Below are 13,210 nucleotides of genomic sequence, written 5' to 3'. Positions count from 1 at the left end.
AAGTAACATCATTTTTTAATATGCCCACAGGCTCTCCAATATTCATTCATGCACACGTAACCCAAAAGACTGACTTTCAAACACCAGAATTAGTTCTGGCAGTCAAATCCACTATTTCCTTCAAATAGCACTTCTTCAGGAAAGGACAACTACAAACACATGATCAATAGCTAGAGAACAGGAAATACCTTGTGCAGTTAAGCTTTATTTACCTTTATTCACAAGTCATCACCCTAACCTGAAGGAAAAAACAGAGTCACTTAAAATATTCAGTACTATAGCACAGGCAAAAGACCATTGATTTTTGCTACATCTCATCTTACTTTATCAGTGTGCCAGCTATCCAATTTTGTATCATTTTCTGTTTTCTCTAGATCTTTCTACCTTAAGTAGTATCACTGCTTCCAAGGGACCACTCATATGTGTGAATTCTATATACTGCATACAGCACAAGTAGGTTTTAAGGCTGTGTAATAAAATAGGATACTTTCCCACAGTTGCTTTAAGTCACCTCATCTGGTCTTCGCTCTATGCTAATAGTGAATAGAGTTGTCTTCCTTTTCTACAAACAGGTACAGATATATCACAAAACTGCAAACCTACAATTAAGGTCAATTCACATTTTGAGGGCAGAAAATGCACTTGGAAAACATGTTTAACCTAAAGGCTATAGAAGAGAAGGCATAGAACAAGCACTACAGTTAGTGCTTTGATCTTAATAAATTTAGCCTGTAAGTATTAAATTACTCAAGTGTTAATGAATGCAAAATGATAATTCTGTAGAAAAATAAATAAAATGCAATTAAAAGAAGCAGTGTAATGACCACTTCAGAGTTGCACTTATGTAAAAGTGATTCAGTAACAGATCAGGGAAACATCTCACAAATATTAGTGCAGTAGCTGCAAAGAAAGGCAGTAGAGTTCTTTAATTATGGCGTAAGCTTAATTTTTTCCATGGTTAAAACACTCTGATGGTTTGTTAGAATGAGAAGAACTACATAAGTCTTTCTTTTTAAATCAAGAAACAGTACTAAGGACAGTTTTGGTCTTTGTCACATTTCAGAAAACAGGTAGTTGGAATACAAAGTGGCAGAAGTATAGGGAGAAATGCATTAGTTCGAACTCTAAGACAACAAGACCTCAAAAAGTCAAGTACTCAAACTGATAGTAAGTGGATCTATTTTGCTATAATACTCAACAGAAGCACCAAAAAGGTGATCATCACTAATTTCTGCATTTATTTTACTGAGTTGGTTAGTGGGTCTTCTGCCTCAGCTGTAAGAAGTTTGACGTACAAAACAGGAGGAGCCCAGCAGCACACAAAGACAAGTGAATGCTCAAGGAAGACCTGAGCAGGTAGCAAGTAAGGAGGGCAGCCTTCCTACTTGCCCTCTTTATTTACTAGCTTCAGAAGACCATCTCTGCTGAGTTTCATGCTATGAAGTGTGAAAAATCTTTGCAGTTTCTTTTACCAAGTGACACTACAACTGGGCCACATTTCCAGGAAGACTCTCCAGATAGGCTAGCTCAAATTCTAGAGCTTGCCTGGTCTGGTTGTTGACTGGTTCCAGATTTGATTTCCAGTACTGCCTACCTAGACCCTTTGTAGAACTTATAGATGATTCTAGAGTTGCATCTAGGGCCAATTGTAGTTATTACAGGGCCCAGATGCTATTCTATAGCTTTTTTTCCTTTTTCTTTTTTATTCCCTCCCTCTGCCCCCAGAGTTCTTCTAGATTCTAGGGCTGATTCTATGTTCAATTCAAGAGTAGGTTCTTATCAAGAATGGCCATCAAACCAAATAAGTTTCCTACTGGTAAACGTTTTACTCAGCATGCACTTCTATTTTATACTTCATGAAACTATAAGAGCAAATTCACTCACATATTGGTCACTGCATAGTAGCTAGTGATCTCCCATTAAAATGAAGCAAAGCACTGTTGGCACTAATACCATTTCATCTTTCCAGCAATAGCAGCTTTCACATATGTGCGTACGTATATATAGTAACAGAATATTAAATAGACCTGTTGTGAGTGATAACAAATGAGGCTGTAAGCTTAACATATGGCCTGGAAGATTTATAAATTTCTGCCTTTAAAAGTGGGATTAATAGAGCTTGCAAAGTCTCACAGAAAGGAAGGCACCTTACTGGCTCATTTGGTACCAATAACATCACCCAGCTGCGACATTCAGAACCAGATAAAAACACAAGCAGCCTTCCCAAGGTCATTGTTCCCACAGAAATAGCAGAACTTCGAGCTGCCACATCTTAGGCAGCTACTCCTTTTCTTCATCTTAGTCTTTTGCTTTACAGTGGGCTACAGAGGCATACAGCAAGTGCTGCACAGATCAGAGATGCAGGAAGTAAGCCAAGGATGGTTTTGAAGACCTGAGGGGGAAGTTCATCTGAACACAGTAAAGGACTCAGAGGAGGGAATGGTAAAATTAGCTGGAATGAAGGTGAAAAGGATATGATTATTCTTTCCCTCACTGGTGTCACAAAACCTTTAGTAAAAGGTTATTTCAAACAAACCTAAGCCTCAAACTAAGAATTGCCCTAAGAACTGTAAGTGAAAATTAACTATTAAACAATAGGATATCTAGTTGCAAGAATATATTCACCATCTCCTCCTGCAGAAACAGCTTCAGAAAGTCATTTGAAGGATGTAGAAAAAGTGCAAGATCCCATTAATTACATTTGCAGGTGATGCTGAAAACTAGGGCATATTTGTAGCTGAGAAATAAGAAATTGTGTGCAAAGAAAAAAGCACCACATTCTGAAAGAATGTCATTTTTTAAAAGCAGATTTGAAACAAGAAAAATATATAGTGCAAGAGTAAGGTGGCTTTGCTTGAAAGAAGAGAAAGAGGGGGATCTGAGATAGTAACTGAGAACAATTTTTAAATAAGTTTACAATTACCAGTCATTAAAAGAAAGGAAGAAAAGTATCAGGAGATCCTGCACACCACTCAGATGCCCAGGAAGACATCTGCACCCTTCAGATAAGTCCCGAGCTCTGCAGATCTGTTTGTGAATGTGCAGCACTCCAGGGCTCCCTAAGGGACAGATGTGAACTGAGGTGTAAGATGTTGCATTGAATTCTGGGTCCTTCTGCACCAGAGACCTGAAGTGGGTGAGTGAACAGATTCCCAATGTGCAATTAAATAGAGTTAAAAACGTGCAGTTTAAGAGAAAAGTGAAAAATATATTGAATTAGTTTGACAATCCCTGCTGGGACATGATACCTGTTTACCAGTAAGTATAGGAAAAGGAAAGGGTTGCAGTGAGGATTGCATGAAATTAAAACCAGAGAATGTACCAGATCAGCATCAAGAAATTTTGCAGAATCATAGAATCACAAGGTTGGAAAGGACCTACAAGATCATCTAGTCCAACCATCCTCCATTGCTACCACAAGCCACTACATCTTGTAGCCACTATTTAGTGTAACAAGATGTAGAGACTCAATCAAGAAACTTTTTTTTAAAAAAAGATGCCCCCCAAAACAAACCCGAGGAGCATATAACAAAAAACAAGCTAACACTGTTGGGAGTTGAAATAGATTTTGTTATTCCAAACTTCTGGCACTTACACTGCCAAACTAACATCCATAGGCATCACAATTAAAATCACAAAGCCAAATGTCTTTAAGGGTTTTTTGGAAATAACATCATAATAAAGATGAAACCAACATGAACACTGGCTCTGACTTCCACTGTAAGCTGCTGAAAATGGAGATGAAGCATTAATCTCCACTGCTTGCTGAAAATTGAGATTTGTCAAGGGAAAGCTAATTTGTTTTCTGCAACTTTCCCTAGGCATTTGGCACGGGCCATTGTCAAGGACAGGAGACTGCTCTTTTATTCTCTGCCATAGATGCCATTTTCCTGAAGAACACACCAAGCTCAGCAATCAAGCCACACCCAAGAGACTGAAGAGAAAAATTATCATGAACCTGTTTCAAAGAAAACACAAGGTAATTTTGTCTGGCTATTAAATTTAAGATAAGAAGGAATACTAAATAGGTAGGAGTCTAAGACGTTTATCTCTCCAGGGGTCTCCCATATAAGGTGATAGATTGACTCAAGAAAGGCTATGGTTTTCTCAGGTGTAGACAGAGATATGCCCAAGGGAATAGCTGAAGACTTGCTGTGATTTCTATAAGAAAAAAATAAAAACAAAAAATAAGTGCAGATATTTTTCTACCCATGGTTTATATGCAACCATTTGTCACTATGCTCACCACTTGGCACTGCTGAAACCCCACTGCCTCACAACAAGAGCCTCCATTCAAAACAGGAGCTTCACCATAAAACAAAATGCAAGTAATTTGGCTAAACTGCAAATAATTCCAAACAAGCAAAGCATTGCTGAATCCCAAGCATCAGACATACAAATAAAACGCATTTTTTCTACATGAAAATTCACCTAATTACAGAATCATAGGAAATAGACCTGTATGGGACATCACAAGGTATGTTAGTCCATCCTCCTTCCTCAAGGCAAAAAATCAACTATTCCAAAAAAAAAAAAAATTGAACCTGAAAATTGGCCTTCATTTTACCATGCAGTGGCTTTCACAGCTTTTAATGCTGCAATGACAGAGAACAGAGAACTAGAACTGACTGAACCTACATTCCAAAACAAACATTTCCCTTTGTTTGAAAATGATATCCAAAATCCTACAAATAACCCCAGAGAAGTGTGAGAGATGCTCCAAAAAAAAATGAAGAATATCAGTTAGTGAAAAGAAAATGAACATTGTGAAATGAATGATTTGTTGAATACCGTGAGCACAAGCAGACATGAATCCTGTTCAAAAGCAGTCAGAAAAGCTTACAATGGCTCATAAATCTAAAACTGGAGAAAAAAACAAAGACAGAAATAAAGCAAAGCAAATGTTTTAGTAATGGGGGTCCTCAGTCATATGAGGGAAAGTTGCTACTAAGTACTGTCAAACAACAGGATGTTTAAGATTTTGCTCCAGTATGAGAGGGTTGATGCAAAAAAAAAAAAAAAAAAAAAAAACCATCAGTTTCATACAGTTTCCTGAGTTCCATATCCACAACTGGTCTGCAACCAGGCCCTCTTTTTTTCCTCTCTCTGGATATATATGCTATATCCATATATACACATACATGAATGTGATTTTGTACACATCTCACATACTAGCAATGACTAACTGAAAAGGGTAGAAGACTGATAACGATTTCCCCCTCTGAAAATAGAATTGCTTTTAATGTTCAGTCTTACTAGAAGGCAAAAACAAAGATAACAAAGAAACAATAACAAAAAAAAACAGATTGTTTAATGAATATTAAGACAAAGATGTTATTTTAACATACTAATAGATGCAGTCTCTTTTTCCAGTTATTACTACAAGGAGATAATTTATTCTACTCTTCCAAATGCATGTTTTCATAATAGTAATGTCCTTATAACTTTGACATTTTATTGCCAGTACTCTGGGTATTTATCATTTTCTGGGCAAATGGCAGTCAGAAGGCCAGCATAGAAACATTATAATTTATTTGCATGAGGTTTACTGGGAGAGAGTTGCACAATATACATGGAACTTACGTTATTTTTTTTCCTTATTGTAAAATACAAACACACAAGAATTCAGCTATGTTATGCTTTCATGTCCTAACTATAAAGGCAATACTGAAACCTGAATTTCTAACTAAACTATTAGTATACATAGATAGAGATAGATCACAGTCATCTTAGCTTTTAACATTCTACAAATGACAAATTCAGCAAAGGTTTGATTACAATGTGAGAGAGGCTATCTTGGTATAAAAATAAAAATCCCCAAGGATGAGCGTACCTGATTAAATAAAAGACTGAACTGAATAAATCCAGAATGGCAACAATGAAGAGGATAAGAATACAAAAAGAGCATTCTGAATGAGAGTAAATTATGCAGGCATAGAGAAAAATTGCTACCCCATTCACTTTCTGTCTCATTAGAGTCACAGAGAGAATTTAGAATATAGTAAGAGAAAATTGTTTGACTGAGATGCAATGAGCCACTCCTGGGAAACTGTTGTCTTCCCGTACATTGCATAAGCACAGTGTTCATGGAGAACATTGGTCTTGCAGGACTCAGTGAAGTCTTAATTGAACTCATGGTAAAGCCATAAAAACTACCAGCGACCTGTTCCTCTGTCACTATCATAAAACTCCAATTTAATGGTACCTCATACTGGAGAGAAAAAAAGCTCTTCATTGCCAGTTTTCCTGTCTAGAGTATCTGTCAGTTGGGTCTGCTCAAGTTAAACTGCAGATGACTCAAGCAACCTGGAGTATCTTGGTAGTGTTACTTGTGCTAATGATCGTTTCCAAAGTACCTGTTTGAGCAGTTCTGTATCATTATGAAGCAATAACATCACCTACACTCTAACCCTAATTTTTATACCAAACATTTCTTGGCTGATCAGAAACGTGACTTTTGAGACTGAAGTTTCATGATACAGGAGCTGCAGTAGTAAGACTAATCTTAAGCCTAAATTAGCCTTAATTAATACTAATTTGTCCTTGCTACTCATTCTGATACCTATTCAGCACTGAATTACTCCTGGAGTTGTGCTGCTGCAACCTGCTTTAAATCAGATTAATTAAATGACTCTTAAGCAGGATTTTATTTATTTATTTATTTATTTATTTTTACATCAAAGAGCATTTCCTTGTTGTCTTTAAAAGGACAGCCCACAGGAAGCTAATCTGACACAGAACATGCTGCATCCTAGAGATCAGAATTTGCAGCTAAGGGAAGGAAACAATGCCAAAACTACAGAAAAAAATTGCTGCAGCACAGAATTAAAACCTAAGATTCTCCCTCTTGTTAAATCAGTATCTATACTCACTAAATACAAGTTTCTCCTTCTCTGTGAAACCAAGAAAAGAGATTAAGGCATAAGCTGGATACTATGGAACGTATCTCTTAGATCCTTGCTCCACAGTGGGTGATTTCAGATGGGAAATACCATCTGCACTGAGCAACTGCACTAAAGCCTGGAGGTCAATTCCCAGCTAGACATGGTCTCAGTCTGCCCCCATAGTTTCCTATTTCCTTTTGTCAAGGCCTTTACCAGTACCATTAAACCAGTTCAAGTGGAATAAACTGAAGAAAGTAGAGATATTTTATACACCAGCTAGAGAACTACTGATATTGCTCCTAACAGCAATTTGTTCTTATTGAAGAAAGGATGAAATAAAATCAGCAACAAAGCAGAGCAATGTGTTTGCTCCCTCGTCTCCCTAGTGATGAACAATACAATCATTTTGCACTTTCCAAAGCAGCAACTGAATCCCATTTATCCTTTTCTTTTATAAGCCATTCTACTCCATTTTTGAGGAACTCGGCTCTCTACTGCAGTTGGAGAAACAAAAACGTACTTCTTTCCTAAATGAAGTAGCTACCTTATCCCCATTTGTTCAGATGCTGTTTTTAAGACAGTTTTCTTTTGTCTCCCATTTCTTTCTATAACATTGGTATTTGCATCCCATTTCAAGGCACAATCTGAGCACAGATAGTGGATGGATCTCAGGCAGTGTTAGCCCTACTACACAGAGGACCCTCTACCCCTTCTCCCCCAGCACTTATGTATTCCAAGATCAGTGGATACTCAAATATGGTCTTTTTCTTTTTCACTGTTTGAACTCAAAGCTCATAAACATTTCCCAAACTGTAGAGCTATGACATCAAGAATGACCCAGCCAGATATCATAATAGTCAGCAAATTAATTTGCACTCAGCTGTTCTATTGTTTGCAATTCTGCAAAAGTCTTTTACATTTCAAGAGAGTTACAGTTCACAGCTGTATCATGACTCTAAATATAACCCCTTAATGACATTGCAGTCAGGAGATATGGCATTTTTTTTTGCTGGCTAGCAGTAAGATTTTTCTTATATCCATCAGATACAGAGATTAGAGAGATATTGAGGGTATATATAGAAAATACTATCAGCAGTCAATCTGGAGCTAAAAAGAGCTTCAGGCACATGATACTCACAAGTTATTTTCAAACTAACAGAATTTAATACCCTCCTCAGCCTAACATCTGTATTCAAAGAGTCAGTCACCATATCTTTGTCACAGCATCAACACTGCTGAACATTAGCCTGAGTTGTAGTTCTCTCACTCCCTCCTTTTTTTTTTCCCTCCTCATTATTCTGAGGCATTTTGGGCAAAAATGCTCTAGATCAATATGTTCTCCATTTCACTTCATTATTTGCTCATTCCTTATTTAAAAGGGTCATAAGTGAATTAGGTATTTTTGAAAAAAAAAACAACAGAAGTGTGCAATACTCAAGCTGAGAACCCAGTATGTTTTGCCATAAGGCGCTCCCAAATATTTGTGAAAAAAAAAATCAAACTATTGTGCAGCTTAGAATATTTAGGCAGTAACAAACACGTCACAAGCTCTGAGCACCATAAATTCAGGATAGCACAATATTTTTCTACTTAAAAAAAAAAAAAGAATTTTTTCTCTGCTCTGGTTTTCTTTCATTAAAAGAAGTGCTAGCATATACAGATATTTTGTGTGTATGTGCACATATATTTTGCATCTGTAGGCAGGGGGCTATTTTTTTTTTTTTTTTTTATTGGCATGAGAAATTACACAAATCTATGGCTTTGCTCCTACACTACATGAGCCTCATGGGTGCATCTGTGGAAAAAAGTTCCACTACAAAAACCAGAGGATGATCTAAAGAGAGGATAAAAAAAGATAACGAACACAGGGCCAGGAAAAGAATGAAATCCTTTCCCCTTGAAAGGAAGCTGGCCTATAACCTGTAAGCAGGGCCCCAGACCATTATTCAGAAGATGCTAAAGGTCAGCCTGGGTAAACCCAAGTAAGGAAGCATGTGCCAGCTACAGAGGCAACGTACTTATTACAGTTTCTGTGCAATCCAGGCATGCTCTAGTGATGTCTATGATCTCAGTGCAGGACCTGAGGAAAATACTTTTGAAGTCCATTTTTGACTCCTGATCACTGGAGAATTTCAGAGGTTCACGTATCCAAATTATACTGATATTACTCATAATATATCTCCTTTAATTTGAGGAAACTTAAACTCTTTGAACAAATATGTCATCAAGCCTCATGCTGCACAGAACAGAAAATATTTTTAATGATATCCTGTAGTCAGAAACAAAATTTGCTGACAGTTACCATACATGTGGCATTCAAGTTTAACACTTTTTTTTTCCCCCCACACTGATGAGAGTTACATTTAGTAATAGTTGGCAAGACCTGACATTTCTTGGTAGTATATCCCAGCACTGAACTATCTCTGGGATAGAACATATTAGGTGGCGTGGAGTACGAGGCAGCACCTGCTGCAGCAGGATTTGGGAGGGGAAGCAGTCAGTAGTCAAACCAGAGGAAACTACAGAGAAGTGACACACTGTCATCTTGACTGGCACCTGGCTGAGAGACTACTGTCATCTGTACTTATGTGATGTGATGGTCTAAGGTCTACAACAAGCAGCGGTAACTTAAATGAAAACAATTTTCAAAGGTATAAAAATATGTATTTTTAAGAGGCCAAGGTTTAACCCATGTCAAAATACTGTCTAGGTTAAAATTAGCTGTCAGTAACTGCTAAGAGGTTTCCTCTGTCTGTTTGTCTCTTTCAGTAGGTCAAACTTCTGCTGGATAAATGGAGTGTAGGAAACCTTCATTACACTCAGCAAGGAGTATGTTCCTACTCTTTTAAGTCCAGAGACATTATATTTTCTGTCATTAGTGTCATCTCATAATTTACAAACTAACAAGAACAGTATATTCAGCATACACCTTAAAGATACTTGAATATCCAGAGGAGAGATTTGCTGAGAATTGATAACCAGCCTTCAGATCCTGCAGGAATCCTGATGGAGAGGTGTATAATCAATGAATATACAGATGTTATAACTATGAAATAAACAAGAGAGTTTTGGCTAAACAGATTATTATAAAAAAGAGAATAGATAGAGTGCTTACCCTTGTCCTGGGCTTGCAGTTGTAAAACTCCAAAGGAGGAAACTCAGAAAGAGAACCTTTCCTATTGGTAGTCAGCTCTTAAATGGGTCTAGGAGAAGTGGAGCCAGGCTTCACCCTTTCAAGCAGCACAAGTGAATTGCCTTCACCTGTGCTCCCAGGGCTGACTCATTGCTCACCTCAGGTGATCAATCAGAGGTTCAGGCCGTGATTCAGCAGTTCCCATACAAGGGGAAAACACGTTCTTGATATAATCAAATCCACTTTGTAACAACTATCTCAGACACTTAATGCTAGAAAGGGTTTTTCTGAATTGTTCCTTCAACAACTTTGCTGGACCTTGAAAAGAAACGTGATGCTGATGAAAGAGCAATTATTAGGGAGACACTGATATGACCAAGTCTGTTGTTATGGATTACAGGAATTTATTTTAACCACATTCAAATAACTCCTTTATTTTCAGTTATCAGTGAACACACACCGTAAAAACTCTCTCTGATATCATTTGCAATATTCTGCTAATACAGTAAAGAAAAGGGCCTAAAGAAACCGTGTAACAAGGAGGAAAAGTGAATTAGGAACTCTTCCTCTCAAAATGACTACAAATCTTTCATGAATCCAAGTGATGAAAGGCACATTCATACGTGGACTCACAAAAAAAAAACCCGGAATGACTGTATTATTTTCAAAGAGCTATATTAATTGTCAGTACTTCTAAGCAAGTAGCTACAAACTAGAATATATATATAAAAAAAGCTTCTAATGAACAAAAAATTAGTTGGAGACCAAGAAAGTGTGTTTCCTATATTTTTCTGCAATTTACTAATTTAATCTGACATCATATATAATGCCTCTCAGTGTATTTCTCTGACACAGACACATTCATCAACTTATATCATCGTTAGATTTTTATTTCATTAAGAAGTAGATGGAAAACTTCACCTTTGGACATGACAAATGTCACTATAAGCAAAAATGGACAATGACTGATCACTCAATAATCAGATACTCTTCTCCTGCTTCATTCTCACGGTCTGTACTGCAAAAGCAGAAACACATGGACAGAGAAAGGCATGGCTCATCTGTGCATATGTCTAATGCACCAAAAACATCCTTCTGAAACAGACTTATCTGCATACAAATATAATATAACCATGTAGCCATGTTTAAAACAACTGCCTTTGCAGGCAGTAACAGCAAGAAAATCACCTTTTCAGCAAAAGCAACTAAGAACTTCATGTGCTGCCTTGATAGCAAAAGAGGAGCCTGGCGATACTTAGGCACAAATATGCCTTTGAAACACCAATACATCTTGTCAAACTGTTCACATTGATATTAGATCCATTAATGCCAATAACACTCTGATATGCTTTGGAATGTAACTCTAAGCCAGTTTAACCAACATATCAAAATAATTTGAAGGAAAACTTTTTTTTATTATTTTTTTTACATTTTCATTTCACTGTTCCTTTTTTCCTCCACGTATAAATATCCAAAGAGGTGATTTCTACAATTTTTGGAAAACAGAACACAAAACTGGGCAAGATTTTGACTGCTAATTTGGCTTATATTAAAGGTCAGACAGATAACTGAACTTTATTGAACTATAAATTTACAGAACCAGAATTTTCAGACTTTTAGGCAGTATTGTTCACAATTAACAAAATTAATCCTAGTTTTAAAGAGTAGCAAAGAGTATTTGATTTTACTGTTGTTTGCTCATCCACTTATTAACCTTATGATTTCACCCTTGTGCAAATTACTACTAGTAAATAAATCTCAAGTGAAAGTCAATGAAGTACTTCTTTTGTAATGTTAATGTTACTGTCTTGATAAATCTCCAATTCCATCCACAGTCTTAGTCCTCACTAGCTTTGATTTACACACAGGCTGACCTGGGCCTAACCCTGTCAGCTCTCACTCTGAGACAGCACATAGGCTTACGGTCTCTGATCTGGCAAATTCCTGAGAGGAAAAAATTAACTGAGGAAAGCTCACTCTGACAAGTGATAAAACCCTATTCTTTTCAGGTTGCACTAGAGATGGAGTAATGGGAAGAATAATTGAGAGAGACACAGGGACACTAAAAAGAAAATACATGAAAGAAACAGGAAGAGAATTACAGAGTTTATGAGAGAATTACTGAAAAAGGAAGAAGAAGGGGTTGAAGGGAAGCAATCAATTCCCATTTATGGGGTAGGGAGTCTAGCAAACTAATTAGCATTAGAGCCAGATCAATTTTCTTGCACAAAGTATTTTATGAGATTGTTACATGACAGTATACTAATTAAAACTGATTGGCCTAATTAAAGCAACATTAATAACATAGCAGGCACTGGGAGTAGCACTGCTTAGTCTGTGACATACTTTTAAGATAAAGATACATGAGACTCACCACAGATGTCCCTTGTTTTAAAATATTGTTTTGTAGCAAGACAACTGTATGTCCATGATCAAAGAGTCATGGAATCACAGAACTGTAGGAGTTGGAAGAGTCCTCTAGAAATCATCATGTCCAACCTCCCTTGCTAAAGTAGTTCCCTACAACAGGTTACACAGGAAAGCATCCAGGTAGGTCTTGAATATCTGCAGAGTAGAAGACTCCACAGCCTCTCTGGGAAGCATGTTCCAGCACTCATCACTCTGACAACAAAGAAATTCTTCCTCATGTTTATATGGAACTTCCTGTATTCCTGTTTCTGCACATAGCCGCTTGCTCTACTGTTGCTCACCACCAAAAAGAGTCTGCCCCCCATCAACTTGACTCCCACACTTAAGACATTTATGAATAATGACAAGCTCTCCCTCAGCCTTCTCTACTCCAGGCTGAGTAGTCCCAGGTCTCTCAGCTTTTCCCTTTATGAGAGATGCTCCAGGCTCCTAACCATCTTTGTTGCCCTCTGCTGGCCTTATTCTAGGAGATCCCTGTCTTTGAACTCATGAGCTCAAAACTGGACACAGTACTCCAGATGTGGCCTCACCAGGGCAGAGTAGAGGGGGAGGATCACCTTCCCTGATCTGCTGGCCACATTATTCTTAATGCACCCCAGGATACCACTGGCCTTCTTGGCCACAAGGGCCCACTGCTGGCTCATGGTCAACCTGACGTCCACCAGGACACCCAGGTCCTTCTCTGCAGGTCATGCATTGTGGATAGCTTGCTTCTTTTCTGCAGTAGAAAAACTGAGAGAAAAATGGCAAATGAGACATTACA

General features: G+C 37.5%; 1 long non-coding RNA gene across 2 annotated transcripts in view; it reads right to left on the bottom strand.

Annotated features, from left to right (window-relative positions):
• Positions 1-10,083, bottom strand: part of LOC149919851 (uncharacterized) — a 71,757-nt gene extending 61,674 nt beyond the window's left edge. For both annotated transcript variants that reach the window (XR_016463723.1, XR_016463722.1), the window contains exon 1: positions 10,000-10,083. This is a non-coding gene — a long non-coding RNA (uncharacterized LOC149919851). The remainder of the gene's footprint in view (positions 1-9,999) is intronic.
• Positions 10,084-13,210: the final 3,127 nt, after the last annotated feature.

Source organism: Phasianus colchicus, chromosome 1 (genome assembly GCF_987193195.1).
Source record: "Phasianus colchicus chromosome 1, bPhaCol1.hap1.1, whole genome shotgun sequence".
In the NCBI taxonomy this organism is placed as follows: domain Eukaryota; kingdom Metazoa; phylum Chordata; class Aves; order Galliformes; family Phasianidae; genus Phasianus; species Phasianus colchicus.
This window is presented reverse-complemented; position numbering and strand designations above follow the sequence as displayed.